This window comes from Rhinolophus sinicus, linkage group LG02, assembly GCF_036562045.2.
Source record: "Rhinolophus sinicus isolate RSC01 linkage group LG02, ASM3656204v1, whole genome shotgun sequence".
Taxonomy (NCBI): domain Eukaryota; kingdom Metazoa; phylum Chordata; class Mammalia; order Chiroptera; family Rhinolophidae; genus Rhinolophus; species Rhinolophus sinicus.
In genome coordinates, this window is record NC_133752.1 from 22,755,637 (window position 1) to 22,772,787 (window position 17,151).

Genomic DNA, 17,151 nt, shown 5'->3' on the forward strand with positions numbered 1-17,151 from the left:
CCATCCCACTATTCACCCACACATCTATCTGTTCACTTACCCAGCTAAGCCTCTCTCTCATCTATCTGTTATCTTTCCAAATTCTGTTAGACTATCCATAGTACTGTCTGTACATTTATTTATCCAATTCTCTTCTGTCTCTCCACGTATCAGTCTATCTCTCATATTTCCATCTATCGAACTGTCCACTTATCCATCCATTCATCTGCCCATTTTCTATCATCTATCTAGCTAGCTAGCTATCTGTCATCTATCTGTCTGTCTGTCTGTCTATCTATCATCTATCTATCTATCTATCTATCTATCTATCTATCTATCTATCTATCTATCATCTATCTATGTATCATTTATCTATCTCACCCTAACCCACCCCATAATATCATGAATAGGTTTTCATTCATCCTTTGCTTAAATTTTCCAGGAACAAAAACTCACCAGTCTCTCTGGTAGCCAATTCTCTAGTTGTCTACATCTAGTTACTTAGAGAGTTAACAGCATTTTTGTGTTTTTTCATTCATTAGTCATGGCTTTGCTCTCCAGAGCAGGAAAAAAAAATGAGTGTACTACTCTTTCCTGCCGAAAAATCTCCAGATTTTTGAAGAAAGCTAATATTTCTTTTTTATTCAACCCTTTTTTTCACTGTTGTAAATAAACTCTACTTCCCAGGATGCAGTCTTTTAATGTTGTACTACAATAATTCTTTCCTGCACACCTACAAACTCCTCACTCTCCCTTTTATTTAAATTACTGTTTCAGATTTAGACACAAACAGATCTTAGAACTGTGGCTTATGTTGGATCCGTTCCCTAAATATTGACATTAACATATGATTAACAAGATTGAAAATGCCCTTTTTCACTTACCCACTTATGTTATTTGTTTATTGCTGTTTAATAAATTATTACAATTTTAGCAGCTTAAAAAAGCATACAATTATCATCTCATTGTTTCTATGAGTCAGAAATGTAGGCTCAGCTTAGCTGGGCTCTTTGCTTAGGACATCGCAAGGATGCAATAAGGGTCATCCAAACTGTGTTCTTATATGGGGAGCTTGACGGGGAAGGATCGTTTCCAGACTCACTCAGGTTGTTGGCAGAATTCATTTCCATGTGGCTGTAGAACTGCCTGGCCTCTTGCTGGCTGATGGCTGGAGGCTTCCCTCAGGTCCCAGAGGCTGCCCTCAGCAACTTGCCCTGTGAGCTTACTAACATGGAGGCTTACTTCTTCAAAGCCAGCAAAGGAGTGAGTGAGCAGGCAAGATGAAGTCTTATGTAAGGTAACATAATCATAGGCATAACATCCCATCACCTTTGCCATATTCTATTAGTTACAAACAAGTCACAGATCTTACCATTCAAAACAAACAAACAAAAAAACAAACAAAATGAAAAGGAATGTGGTAACCAGGAGGCAGGGATCATAGGTGCCCTCTTCCAGTCTTTCCCAAAACACATAATTACTCAAAACAGTGTCAAGTGATATAGCATCAGAGTATATGATAGTAGTTTATTTGTAGTGTTTCTTAGAACTTTTTTGTAAACAAAAGTGTCACGAGGCTTCTCCATTTCCTTGGGAGTGGGACTGAATCCTGGTAGATATGGTGGATTAAATCAGTTATCTTAAATCTTCAAACTTCTCTGTATCCAGCCCTTTTTCCATACAAATGTTTCAGCGCCTCTTCACTGAGCAGTGCTTACTTTTCTAACTCCTTGAATCTAAGTTCAAAAATGTTACTGGTTACAGTAATTTTAGGGGGCTGCCATAACAAAACACCGCAAATTAGTTGGCTTAAAACAACAGGAATTCTCTTGAGTTCTGGATGGCGGAAGCCCAAGATCAAAGTGTCAGCAGGGTCACGCTGCCTTCCAGAAGCTCTGGAGAGGAACCCTTCCTTGCCTCTTGCAGGTTTAGTGGCTTCAAGCACTCCTTGCCTGTTGATCCATAACTCCAGCTCTGCTTCTGTCTTCCCATGATCCTCTCCTCTGTCTTTGTGTCCACTCCTCTTCTCTCTATTTTAAGTACCCTTGTCACTGGATTTAGGACCCACCACAATAATCCAGGACAATCTTTCTTGAGTTCCTCAACTTAATTACATCTGTAAGATGCCTCTTCCAAATAAGCTCAGGGTAACAGGTTCTGGGACATGCACATATCTTTTTAGAGACCACTATCCAACCTGCTACATCTGCTTTGACCAATGAGAGGCTACCAGGGTATCTGCAAACAGCACTTGTGAGACTGGGCATTCTCTCTTGTACGTCTGCCATCTCCATGAAAGGTACATGCTTGAGCTAGTTTTCTGGTCAAAGGAGGAGGATAACATGTTGATGCTCCAGATGTGGTGTCCAGCCAAACCCAGGCTAGAACCAAACCCCCAGCCTACTTGTAGATGCAAGATAGAGTCCAGCTAGGCTCAGGAAAACAAACTAACCAAGCCCAGCCAGAATCATATACACTCTACAAATATGCAAGACAGAAATATTTGCTATCACATGCCACTGTAGTTCTGTGGTTGCTTGTCAGGCAACAGCTAACTACATTGTATTTTTAATTCCTTTTGACTTCTTTAGGACCTGTACTATGTGTTCCTCTAAACTTCAAGAATAGAAGTTTTCACTTCTGACTCTCACATTATCTCTGAGCAAAAGTTGTTCCCAGAAAAGTATCTGCCATGATTAATTCATGCTAATATGAAAATTTAAGTCATCTAAACTTGTCTCAGGGTTATTTAATTTATCGCTAATGAAATAATAGCCATGAGGCAGATACTATTAACACGTCAGTTTTAACCCACAAGAACACTGAGGCACAGATAATTGAGGTAAATTGCCCGGAGTCCCAGTAAGTAAGCAGTGTAGCATTTTTAATCCAGAGAAACTAAGCTCCAGAGACTCTGGTCTTGCCTTATACTCTCCCATACCCATGATGATAGAATGAAATCCTGCCCCTTTACTCAGGTATACCAAGCATCAGTGATGGAGGACAGATGGAGGAAGGCTATTTTGGGAAGGAATTCCTGAAATACAGAATTTGAAATACTTTTATAAGATCTATGGGAAGCTGAGGGTCTATATTTCTTTTATAGTTCTTATGTCTGTCCAGTCCAGCCCTCTAAATACTAAGGCAAGAATGTACCTTTTATCATTAGCTACATGTCTCATGATTTTCCAGTGAATATTCTTGTAGTCCAAAACCCTTTTAAAAAATGTATAATACACTTTAGGTTCCATAAGCAATGAGTCCTATATTAGTTTAAATTTCTCCCCACACAGCATTGCTGATATATGTAAATATTGCCTAATCTCGCCTTATAGAGTGCAGAGCATGCCACTGGCATTTATTGATTTTTCCATTTACTTAGGCTCACAGTGCATATTAATACAAATTTAACACTAATGCACAATCCACATTCTTTGCAATATATGTAGGATAGAATTTTAATGAAGGGATTACATTTTTAATATTCAAAGTATGCGTTATATATGCTAGGGAAGAATAGAGCAATTCTAATATGTTTTGACAAAATTATTATGTAATGTAAGGATAAAAGGAGAGACCTTGGACATGGATCCAGTTTTTTTCCTAATGGCTCCAGTATTTACTTCCTGTGCGACTTGAAGCTTGTTACTCAATTTCGTTTAACTACAATATTATTTTCTCTAAATACATATAATAACCCATGTTAATGGTTATGAATATAAATTATTTTCATCACCCGAAGAAAGGGTTGACTTTTATGACAAAATTTCTCTCATATATTTTGCCTCTTTCTCTTCCGAAATCACTGTGCCATATTTGCTGTTGGTCTCTTGCTGACTGTAATATAATGCTTCTTCTACTATATTTCTTATTTTAAATTAGAAATAAAGATGCTAGCCTTATTATTATGTTTATGATCCTAGACTATAAGAACAGAGATACTATCATTTACTTTCCAAACTGATTCTCAATTCTTCCCTCTGAAGATTTTTCTAGACTGGGTTAGTCTTCAGTCTCACATCTATTGTAACACTTCTTGGATTACATTTTATTTTTGTCTATGTGTGATTTCCTTATAAAATTTACATACTTTTTTTTTCCTTTTTTAAAAAATCCACGGGCTAAGAAGTACTTATGTAATAAGGATTCTTTTAGGAAACTAAATTATGTAGAATTTTTAATTCAGCAGTTCTCAAATTTTTCCTCTGAGGATCCCTTCACATAGTTAAAAAATAAATACTTTACATACTTAAAAAAAACAACAACAACACATATTTTAAAAACGTGAGAACCACAAAAAGGTTTTGTTTATGTGGGTTAAATCTGTCACTATTTACTGTATTAAAATGAAAACTGATTAATTATTAAAATTAATCAATTTTATTGATTAATAAAATTTAATTGATTAATTTGAAATAAATAAAATTAAATTGATTAATTTGAAATAAATAATAATAAATCCATTACGTCATACATTTTTAAAGAAAAAGTCATATTTTCAAAAATAAAATATAAATTGAAAATAATTGTTTCATTTTACATTTTTGCAAATTACCTTAGTGTTTTAATTAATTGAAGACATCTGGATTCCCATACATGCTTCTGCATTTAATCTGTTTCAATATTTTGTTTTGGTTGAATATTTGAAAAAACTCCATCCTTGCATAAAAAAGTAATTTCCATTATTTCATATTTGCCTTATCCTAGGCAGCATATGGGCTTGATCAGGGGTAATGAAAAACTCCATTTCCATAACATCTACTTGTTACTGGTTCTGTCTTTATTGAGTCACTTCTTGCCCCCACTGTATAGCAGCAATCTAGTTTCCCCTTGATAATCAAGACAGTTTTGGGCAGAATGTTTGTGGCCTGAATAAGCAGATGAAGAAACTAGAGCGCTCTCTGCCATGTGATGATACAGCAAGAAGGAAGCTGTATATAAACAAGAAAGAGATCCCTCACCAAGAATCCTGCCATGCTGGTACCTTGATCTCAGCATCCCCAGCCTCCAGAACTGGGAAATAAACATTTGTTGTTTAAGCCATCTAATCTCTGGTATTGTTATGGCAGCCCAAGCTGACTAAAACATCAATCAACCACTCTGGCCGGAAAGGTAACTCCTTTATTTGCATTTTTGATCCATGAGAAGCACAACGTATCCAGGAGGTAATTTTAACAACCACCTTAATGAAATCATGGCTGTATTCCCTAGTGGAAGCTTTTCTTTCTTGGGAAGTAAAATCTCCAAACTCACTAGGTTATGAGAGAGGATGGCAAAACAATAATAAAACAAAAAAACAAGAACATAAATAGGTTATTATGTATAATTTAGGCCACTCCTACCTTCACTTCTTGGTACACATCCCCTTAAATTCTAAGGAAAAAGTGCCATGTATCGGTTGCTGGCTTCAAATATATTCCATATTGTGCTGGATAGCACCCCATCCTTTCAAACTGATAGTGTCATAACTGAGCTTTCAATAGTCCATTCCATTCTTCTCTCAGGTCAGCTCTTTCTGAATGTGAGGTACATGGTAAAACTAATTGTACAGCTGTGGGCCCATATCCTCAATAATATCATGGTAAAATGAGTTTCCTTATCAGACGCAATATTGTATAGGGTTAGCATGGTAATGAATGAAACTATCTATAAGTTTGTACATAATAATAGTAGCAGAATTGTTTAAAACATGGAAAGAAAAAAGACCATACTCAGATTAGTTATTCTCAAGAGGATGAATGTCTGCCTCATCAATGAATAGAGGAGTACAATGTAATCATTTTTCCCAAGTGTTTAACAGGTCTAACTGGTTAGTGGTGCAAAATCAGAAACTCCATATTGCTCTTTGTCATTTGCAAGTTTGGCACTCAGCAAAGAGGGTAGTAGGCAGACTAGTCTTGATTAAGTGAAATGCATCTTTTTGAAATCATGCCGACTTTCTAACCTGTTAAAGGTAAGGCTACTTTATACATAGGTTCATTAAGCAAGCTCCAGGGTTGATGGGTAAAGATGATTGGTGTACAGAGGATTGTTCATCTTGTCTAACTCATTAATAAAAGTGGAAGACCTCAGTCGTTGCCTTTTCCCAGAAGTCCACGTATATACCTCTTTTGCAGACCTCATTGTTACTAACCTGTTAGGTTTATTCAAAATAGATCACTGAGTGGCTATGCAGTTTATTTAACCATTACACATAAGGTGGTATAAATCCATTCCTTAGTCCATCTTTTCTTCCAATCAAAGTGAAAAACAACATGTTCTGTGTTTAAGTTTTACTTTAAGGGAAAAGTTCTCTCCACTGCTGTCACTCAATATGCCATACAGAGCACCTGCAACTCCGTGTTTGTTGGTTTGTTTGTATGTTTTCCTTTTCTGTTAAGAGGAAGAAGCTCTTAGTGTTGGTTTAGAAGGAGGTTGAAAAATATCAGGACTAATTACTGTATAGTTTGAGGTGCCTACTTGTGAATCATCATTGTGCCTTTCTGACCTGCTTGAGCCTGGTGTCATATAAACTTTCCTTTACTAATACAATGCTGTGGAGCATAAGTCCGATTTAATGATTTGATGCATTGTATACCACCCAGTTTGGTACACCAACATACTTGGTGCCCTAGATGAAGCACTGAATTTCTATCATAGCACAATTATAAGTCCTGGGCTACTTCTAGATAAAGATAGTTATTGGCAGAAAAGGACATGGCTTTACCCCCACATTCTGCTAATATGTACTATGATTTTCCCAGTGGGGCTTCAGAGAGGCTCCGTATAGCATCCTCATCTGCCAGGGATTCTTCAAGGACCATTTTGTTGGCTGTAAGTACAAGGACAAAACAGTTTGTGTCACAGACTGGACCTGCTGTGGAGTCTTTCTTTATTCAAAACTGATATCTTCATGGATTACCTGGTAGATAACTCAAAGAACCTCATCCGAATGTGTTATGTGTTACATACAAAATGCAAACATGCTCACCACACCTCTTTGTTAGTGATGGGTGGAGCCAAATGCAGCAGTTTGTCTTTTACTTTCGAAAGAATCATCTGAGAGACCATTGAACTCCTAGAAAAGTTAACAATAATGCTTTCATGTAAAATTTTATGGTTTGATTCCCCATTCTCCAGAATTCATGTGTCTCATTAAGATATTTAGGGTACTTGCTTCTCCTGCCTGTAGGGGTATTCAGGTAACTGAGGTCTCTGCAGATTACGTTATGACAAAGCGCAGACACTTATCATAGCTTTTAATAGAGGGGTAATATCCTCCATGCTCAAAGAAGCATGCTTCCAACTTTCCTTACTAAATGAATTGGAAAACAGGAGCAAGCAAACAAAAAAGCATTTCCCAGATAAGTTATTTGTGCCAGCTATCAGGGAATGTGCTATTTCTTTTTAGTAAAGGTATAAGCATCTTGACCTTCAGAGATGGGTAATACTATCTCATCACATTTATGGTAATGCACAGTTCCTCTCCAAGAGCAATCAAACATTTTCACCAGCCAAAGGAGAAAGAGTACCAACCAACCTTGACCCATCACAATTTTGAAAATAGCGGTATAATCTACATTTTTCTATTGTAAGTGGTATTGATTTTATTTTTGCGTACTATTTTGGTGAAAATAGGGTATAAAATGGGTAATATTCTGATGGCTTCTATTTGATCTTGTCTTAACAAGGGTCAGGGGACAATTGAAAGACTCTTGTTAGTTGTTCAGTGTGGCTCTTTTAATTACTCATTCAACAGTCCAGGCTCTAACCACAGGATGGATTACTGGACCATTTACAAGCTGTCTTTTGGCAGTTCCACTCTGCATGGTAGATCCCAACATTTTTTCATAGCTCATAATAAATAATCTTAGTAGATCTTTATGTTTTATGTTACCCAGATGCCTAATCACTGTATAAATGGCCAAAATGCTTCTAGAGAAAGTTTGGAGGAAATATCAATGTATATATCTGTGGCTAACTTTTTAGGTCTTTCTTAAAAGGGGCCCTCCCCACTTCCTCAGTATGTCCCATGTCTATAAATTGACTTCGGTCTGAATATTGTGTGAGAAGCTTTGAACATTTCCTTTGGAGCCTAAAGTCAGGTTTCTGCCCACCAGATATAAATTTCCCTTTCATAAATATTAAATAGCATATTAATAGATTGCTCTTCTATTTCTAGGGAACTTGTGATCCATCGGAATCTTTTGTAAAGCCTAGTTGTTTAAAATAATTGGCCCATGAGTCTTATTAGGCAAAAATAGGTCCATGCGTCTTGTTAGGCAATTACTCCTGCCCAATTTCTGTCCATTCAACACTACCAAATGGCCTTCATTCAGAGATGCCATTATTCCTTTTGATAACCAGGGATCTCCACTTCAAGATATCATTGTCCATGTTTATCTCTGGCTTACAGAGAACACTCACTATGGATCTTTTCATGGATGCTGGTATTCCCCACCAAAAATAAAACAAAACAAAAACAAAAAACAAACAAACAAACAAAAATGTATTTCTTAACTTTTGGAACACTCAGGTCAGTTCCAACATGCCCCTCTCTGTCAGCCTTTGAATCCCTTCCTGTATAGTATGCCAAGAAGTATAGCATATTAGCCTCATTAATTGTAGGTCACTATTTTCCCCAGGCTTCAATATGCTAAAGTCAAACTTTTCAGTACATTCTCGAGTGCTTGGACCAACATGTTAAATGTTGGATACTGGATTAAAACCACATTTGTTGATAAATTTGGTCCTGTCAGATTTAATACCCTGAGAGGTGGTAAAATCTTGCAGTTTGTTTGGTGTATATCCTATCTTCCTCTGTAGAGATTGCATTTCTCAGTCTGAAGTTTGGATCCAGAGGCACTGACAAGTAGGGGAGGGGTATCTTTAGGAAAATGAGCATTCTCCTGTAAGCAACAGCCCCAGGTCAAGGAATTAATGGGTTTTTAATAAAAAGAAAAGCTAGATTCCTTAGATAGTAGAAGAAGAATGTCTTCTACTGAAAATGGATTTCAAAAATAATTTAGGGACAGATTTCCAATATTGTTTGTATGTACCAAAATGAGCCCAAAAAAGTCTTCACATCCCACTTAGTGGGAAACCAACCTCATTTTGAAATTACTTTAAAAATGAATCATCTAGGGGGAATCCATGGAACATGCACATTTTTAGATCTTCATTATGGCCTGATTTTAAAAAGAGTCTCCTGGTATTTACTGGGCTCTTTTCCTCCTAGTGCTCAAGTAAGTAGCATATGAGGAGCTTATGAAAGATGATTAAGTCTGTCAGGCAATGAGAGCATCACAAAAAATAAGAAATGCTTTCAATGAAAGCATGGTACCTAGTCCTGTCTGTCTGCTCCATATGCTCACTAAAGAAATATGGCAGCAAGTGTCCAGGGTAATCAAAAATCGTTAGCCCTAGAAAGGAAAAGAAATGTATAAATGAGTGACTACTGTAGAAGGATGGAGGATAGAGGGTAATAAGACTGACACACCAGAAATAAAAGAAATCATAGTTCTAAGGGTAAGATTTGTTTTGAGCCACAGTGCTCTATTGTTGGAAGAGTAATAGATGGTTCTTGCTGTTGTGAGCTAGAATTGGTGCAAGGAGCCTTAATCAGGTATATTTTGATCAAATATCTCACATGTCATGAGTGAGCGTTTTTCTTCATTTCTTCATTAAGTCATTTAATAACTAATAACTAAGGGTCTGCTCTTTCCTAAGCATTACCCTGGGTGTAGGAATAAAACAATGAAAAATTACTCAGAGTGTCATTCTTCATAGGACTGAGGTTAAGTAAAAGGAAAACTATAGTTTTATTTAGCAAATATAATAAATTAAAATCAATTCCTGTGAGATTATAAATCATGTTAGCTCTAGTAAGGAATAGTTCAAATTCAATGATAACCTGAATAAATTGATTTAGATATGTTTTTTTCTACTAGAAGAATCAAGGCAGTAGCCCTGGTTTCTTTCTTTTCAAAAATTGATTCAGTCCCCTCTTGAGCTGATTTATACCACTCTGCTTTTATTATTGAATTTGGCAGTTTGTTACTTATTTCAACTACTCTTTTGTGTAATGAAATTCTTTTGAATTGCCTATAGGCTATGCTTGTACTTAATTTCAATGCATGAACTTGTATTTTTAAATGAGTTACTCCTTCAAACAGCAGACTTTTTTGCCTCTTCTTCAATTTTTTTTGGTATTTCTGCAGGATCTCACATATTAACCTCCTTTATTTCTAAGAAGTTGCAGGCCTTCAAAGAGTGGGGTTTAAGCACGCAATTAAGAGCAATGAAGCACAAAATTGCTCATGTAAGAAATACCGTCATTTTCCTTGTGCGTCTGAAAATAAGGGATTGATGCTGTCCAGTCATGAGCAGTAGGATGAGGGCACACAGTCATGTACAACCTATCGTTATGTTTTAACCAATTTAGCAGCATTTGACACTCACAATTACAAACTCATAAACACCAACTTGCTGATGATATACCGTTCTCCTTACTACATGTGCCTTTATTTGTTCTATGCTGTATCTATCCATACGCTATGTGTCACAATGTTTTTACAGGGAGGTGAATAACATTTGGGAGCAGACTTTTAGATTTTCCAAGATGCAGTTACAGACTGAGGGCTATGGAGGAAAGTGGACAAGGAGCCCGTAAATCCTTTTCAATTCCTAGTCTCCTCTAATCTGTTTAAAGTCGGCCGGATTCAATAGCTGAACTGGGAGTAGAGCCCAGTCTACACTCCAGTCCACTAAACCAAGATATTTTCCACATCAAACAGCTGCATCCTCAATTGCTCTTCATTTAAGTGGACAATCGAATGTATTCTCATCCTCCATACCCAACATTTTCTGTATATATATTTTTTGCCATTAGATGTTTATTGTCACAGTTATGGAATTTTAGTGCCCACCTTTTGCCCTCTCTGTCTTGGAAAACTTCGCTCTGTCTCACAGACAGCTCCATTCCTGACTCCTCTATGGTTTCTTTCTTCCATCTGTGACATCTTTTAGACTGAATCGATGTTTTTAACTTTCTTTCTTTCTCATTCCTTTGTTTCCCCTATACTTGTCTCAATGCATGAACTTGTGTTTTTAAATGAGTTACTCCTTCAAATGTAAGATTTTTTTTTCCTCTTCAGATTTTTTTGTATTTCTGTGTTATATTGTATTTTTTGTATTATATGCATTATGTCTGTCTTGGGTATTGTTACTCTTGCTACTTTAAGAAGCATACTTAACATTTAAATACCTCCCTTCCTAATAATAAGAGGATCTAGAAATAACTTTAAGTTCTATTAAGACCTACCCTCCTATTCTTTTGCTGTTCAGTATATTAATTCTAGCTTATTTTTACCCAAACACCCCAAATTAGGCATTGTAAAATTTTAGGTTGCGAATTGGTTTAAATTTGCTCAGTTGTTCACCATTATTTTTCATCTATCCCTGCTTTCTGTGATTCAGTCCACATCAGGGAATCATTTTCATTCTGCTTGAAATACATCCTTTAGAATTTCTGTTAGTGACCATTTATTGAGGCGAAACTTTGTTGACTAATGTTTGTCTGAAAATGTTTATTCAACTCTCTTTTTTTAAAGGATAATTTTGCTTGGTATAAAGTTAATTTTCCAGAAATTTTCTTTTGACTCTTTAGAGATATATCACTGTTTTCCAACTTCCATTTTATTTTATATAGAGAAGTTATTTATTTTTTAAGATTTGTATTGGAATATAGCGAACATACAATATTATATTAGTTTCAGGTGTACCTCATAGTTATTGAACAGTACCCACCTGGCACTATACATAGTTATTACCATTTTATTGATTATATTCCCTATGCTAAAGAAGTGATCGCCATGATAAGTCCAGCAACCATCTAACACTGTACCACACTATCAAAATATTATTGGCTATATTTCCTATGCTGTATATTACATCGCCAACACTTATTTGTTTTATACCTGGGACTTTGAGCCTCTTATTCTTCTTTATCTTTTACCCCCGTTTTAAATTTTTCAATTACAGTTGACATTCAATATTATGTTATATTAGTTTCAGGTGTACAGCATAGTGGTTAGACATTTATATAATCTAGGAATTGATCGCCCTGACTAGTACCCACCTGGCACTATACATAATTATTATCATATTATTGATTATATTCTCTGTACTCTACTGCCCCTTGACTACTGTGTGACAGCAAATTTGTACTTTTTAATCCCTTCCTTTTTTTCACCCACTGCCAACCTCCCTCTCATCTGGTAACCATCAAAAGGTTCTCTGTATCTATGAGTTTGTTTCAGTTGCATTATTTTTTTGTTTATTTTGTTCTTTAGATTCCACTTATAAGTGAAATCATATAACGTTTGTCTTTCGCTGTCTGACTCACTATACTCCATGTCCATCCAAGTTGTTGCTGATGGCATGATTTAATTCTTTCTAATGGCTGAGTAATATTCCATTGAATATATTTACCACTTCTTCTTTATCCATTCATCCATTCAGGGACACCCAAGTTGCCTTCATATCCTGGCTATTGTAAACAATGCTGCAATGAATATATGGATGAACACATCCCCTCGAAGTTGCATTTTTAGTTTCTTCAGATAAATACCCAGAAGATTACTAGGTCCTTCTTTGTCTCTTATTATAGTCTTTGTTTTAAAGTCAATTTTGTCTGGTGTAAGTATTGCTACCCCAGCTTTTGTTTGTTGATTTGTTTGACTCCATTTTCATGAAATATCTCTTCCCATCCCTTTACTTTCAGTCTGTGTGTGTCTTTTGATCTGAAGTCAGTCTCTTGTAGGCAGCATATGGAGAAGTTATTTTAAATCTGTCATTCCTTTGTAGTTAATTTATCTTGTATTGGCTGCATGTGAAGTCATCTCATATTCTGTCATGTTCTGAGGTTTTCACCACACTGGGAAATTGTATAAAATAGTGTGTTTTTCCTTGTATCTCACTTGAAATTTATTTAGATTTTCTAGAGCTGAGCATTGGTACATTCAACATTTCTGGAGAATTTTTAGCCATTACCTCTTAATATAATGTCTTTCCTGTTACTTTTCTTTTCTCTTTCTGGAATGCTGATTGTATGTATGTTACAGCTCCCCATTCTAACTTCCACATCCCAGGTAGGCCTGATCTAATTAGGTGAAGTCTTTAAAAGCAGGTCTCCAGTTCTGAGATGGAGGAAGTCAGAGGGACTAGAAGCAGCAAAGCACTTTCCCATTAACCTTGAAGCAGCACACTGCCATGTACTGGAGAGAGCCACATGGCAGGGAACACCCAAAGGCCTATAGGAACCAAGGAGTCAGCCCTCTAGTCAAAAGAAATGAATTCTGCTGACACTCAGTGAGCCTGGTAAAAGACCCCAGTCCTCAGATGAGATTACAACGTGAGGCTGTACCCTCACTATCCAAACAAAGGACACATCTAAGAATTGCTCAGACTATTGATACACAGAAACTGTGAAATAACTCATTTGTGCTTTTTGTGCTATGTTTGTGGTAACTGTTATGCAGCAATAGAAAACCAATATACTCATTAATTTATGAGGAAACCAATAACATGTTATAACTGATTCAAAGGATAATTCAAATAACATGTATCTAGGTGATCAGGAATGTTGAAATGATTTTGCAAATAGATGTAAAACTGGTCAATATCTGCAGGGTAGTGATCAACCACATCCACTGGATAAAACTCATTTGCATTTCCATGGACAAGTATCATTGACATTACCATCAGTGTTTTCCCTGCAGTTTATAGAGTTGTAGAGTTCAAAGACAATGACAGATACATGGAATCAGGTAACCCAGAAAGAAGCACTAGACAGGACACTCACTTATCAATTTTGCTCATTGAAAGTTTTTTTTCATAAAATTTCCTGACCATACAAAATAGGTATGTGATATTTAATCAACTTACTTCAAATTAATAAAAGAGTGCAGAAAGATCAGGCATTTGGGAGTGTTACTCACATGGAAATTGTAATTATCACTAACACCATTCAAACAAATGAGTAATAGCTGCTTGAAGATCTACTAGGAATACTTACAAACAAGAGTCCTCACAAAGAGCTTCCGGCAATGCTTCTGCCAAAGCAAGCCCTGTGTTGTTTAGCTATGCAGGGATGCTCTGTCATACAGGGAAAATAATCTCCCAAATGTATTCAGTTCATTATCTGTTTCGTGGAACTTCTGTTTGAGAAGCTCAACAAACACCTTGCAGTGCAAAGACAATAGAAAAATGCTCTGTGCGTGGAAAGAGAAATTATACATGTACATATTTCACTGAGAAGGTATTTGCCAATAGATGTCAAATATGAATAACTGACCCAATAATTATTGTAAAAATAAATCATCCTACTCAGTTCTCTGAGAATCGTCTAAAAGGCATATTCAGTTTTTTAAACTGAAAAGACTTTTAAGTTTAAGAATTGCTTGCTTTCTCAATAAATCTATTTGTTTTCTTGAGGATCCTTTGTTCAAACGGTTAATTTCTCAGCTACAACATAGCTGTTTGATTTTTTTTTTTTTAAATGAAATTCACTCTTGAAAAGGTTCATGGCTTTCCGAAGTGTGGGAGGGAAAATTGCAGTTTTGCATGCTCTGCAGCTTGGCAAGAAAGCATTACAATGTGGGATATATGCCATCACATGCTTTCTCTTATGTTTTCCTTCAGTTTGAGCCAAAAGGAAGGTTAGAGGTGGCAGTAGGCTATTTTCTGCTTGAACTATGAAACACAAAGAACTGTTGCCAGAATTAGGATGTAGGAACTATTAAAGATATAGGTAAAAGCTGTGTCTAGACTTTGATAAATTCAAGTGGCTAATTAAGTGTTACTTGTATCCTATATCAGGAGTAGATGGAATAAATTTTTAGTTTGAAACACCTTATTCAAGATTCAAATAATACTCATCTGTAATATGAGTATAATACTCATCTGAAATACTCATCTGGAATCCTTGAGAATACTCAAGGATTCTCCTGGGATTCTGAAGAATCCTGGGGTTCAGTAATGGGCCACAGGAGATAAAGTGAGGGTCTGTGTTGATGTGTAGAGTTGACCACCTTTTTAATCTAAGAAACTCTGCTTATATAAGTTTTACATACTGACGTTCTGCAAGATTTAATTCGAAAAATAAGATCTGCTCCAACATTTTGAAAATAATCACATTAGACTGAATTAGTTTTCCACTGGTAGGGAACAAATTACCTAAAACTAACAACTTAAACCAACACCCATTTAATATCTCACAGTTATGTAGGTCATAAGTTTAGGTGGCATCAACTAGGTTTTCTGCTTATGGTTGAAATCAAGGTGTCAGCCAGGCAGGGTTCTTAACTATAAACTCTTCAGAAGAATCACGTTCCATACTCATTTAGGTCTTTAGGTTGCTGGTCAAAGTCAGCAGCCTTGTGCCTCGGAAGAAGAAGGAGAAGGGGAAGGGGGGGGAGGGGAAGGAGAAGTTGGAGAAGGGAGGAAGGGGAGGAAAAAGGAGGGGGAGGACTGAAGTTCTTTATCTGTTTGCTGGATCTTAGCTACCCTGTTTCCCCGAAAATAAGACCTAGCCACACAATCAACTCTAACACATCTTTTGGAGCAAAGATTTATATAAGACCTGGTCTTATTTTACTATAATATAAGACAAAGTAGATAATATAATATAATATAATATAATATAATATAATATAATATAATTATAATATAATATTGGGTATAATAATATAATATATAATATAATATATTATAATACCGGGTCTTATATTAATTTTTGTTCCAAAAGACGCATTAGAGCTGATTGTCCGGCTAGGTCTTATATTCAGGTAAACATGGTAGCAGGGGCTCCTGTCAGCCTCTCCAGGCTGCTAGCATTCCTTATCCCATGGCAGCTCTAAAAGCCATCAAGGATGAGTCAAATCCCTCCCATGCCTGGAAACTCTAACTTCTGCTACCAGCCAGAGAAAACTCTCTGTTCTTAAATGGCTTGTGCATTAAATTAGGCTTACCTAGATTATCTCCCTACGTTAAGGTCAACTGTGCCATACTCGTATCATGTAATCATGGAAGTGATAATATCATCAGATTCACAATCTGCAGAATTATGATCAGAGATTTTAGGAATATTTTACGATTCTACCTAACACATCTGAGTTATAGTTGTAGTTGAAATGGTGTTAAGGGTACATGAGGGAGGGAGTATTTGATACACAATCACCTAGAATATCTGGAGGTTCTTTTAAGTGGCCCTTGGGATGGTATCCTCGTGGTAGAGAATTTTTAATAAAATAAATGTTTTGATGAGCTCTGTGTAAGCGTATGACATGAAAGAAAGAAAAATAATTGGTCACTACTACATCAAAGAATGTTCTTAGATTAATACAGAAATATGTGATGGGTTTTAATAAAGGCCAAGTTAATTTTAAAAAGAGAAAACACTCATATCAATATGTATATTTCTTTTAAAACTTATGAAATTTTCAAAATACTTAATGTGATACTTAAGTTAAAAATAAATCTGATTTGATTGTGTTCTTTCATTCATTTACTCCTTACAGTATTAGAAATGTTGCTTACTCTGCTAAATAAAAGCCAGTTATTGTAATAGTACATTAAGGGAGATGAGGAAAAAAAATACAAGAGTGTTAGGTCATCCTGTTTGATGTATAAATTAACTGCTTTAAAAGAAATCTAGTTGAATAAATAAAATAGAACCTGGAAAGGGGGAGTATATATGAAGCAAAAAAGAATATGGAGACTGCGTTTTCTCAAATGTTCTCTTAAAAGTATCAGGGGGAAGGTCAAGATCAAGGTGTGCTGTCAATTTTGAATTAATCCAACATGCTTATGTCTTATACCCCCAAATTCTATGTATTTATCTATATTTATATATCCTAATTAGTTGTTTTGATGCAAAGAATTCTTAGTGAGATTTAAGAAATGTTTACTGCCAGTTCATTGATGTAAATATTGTGAGTGCTTTAATGCTTACCTTAGTGGAAAGGTTAGTACATATTGACAAATAAGGGGAGAAACAGGGAAGACTTACTTAGCTAAGTGTAAAAAGGTCCAAAACTTAAAAATGAAGAAAATATATATCAGTGACCTGTCAATGTGGGTTCAGCAGTGATAACAAATATACCCCTTTGGTGAGGGAAGTTGAAAATGGAG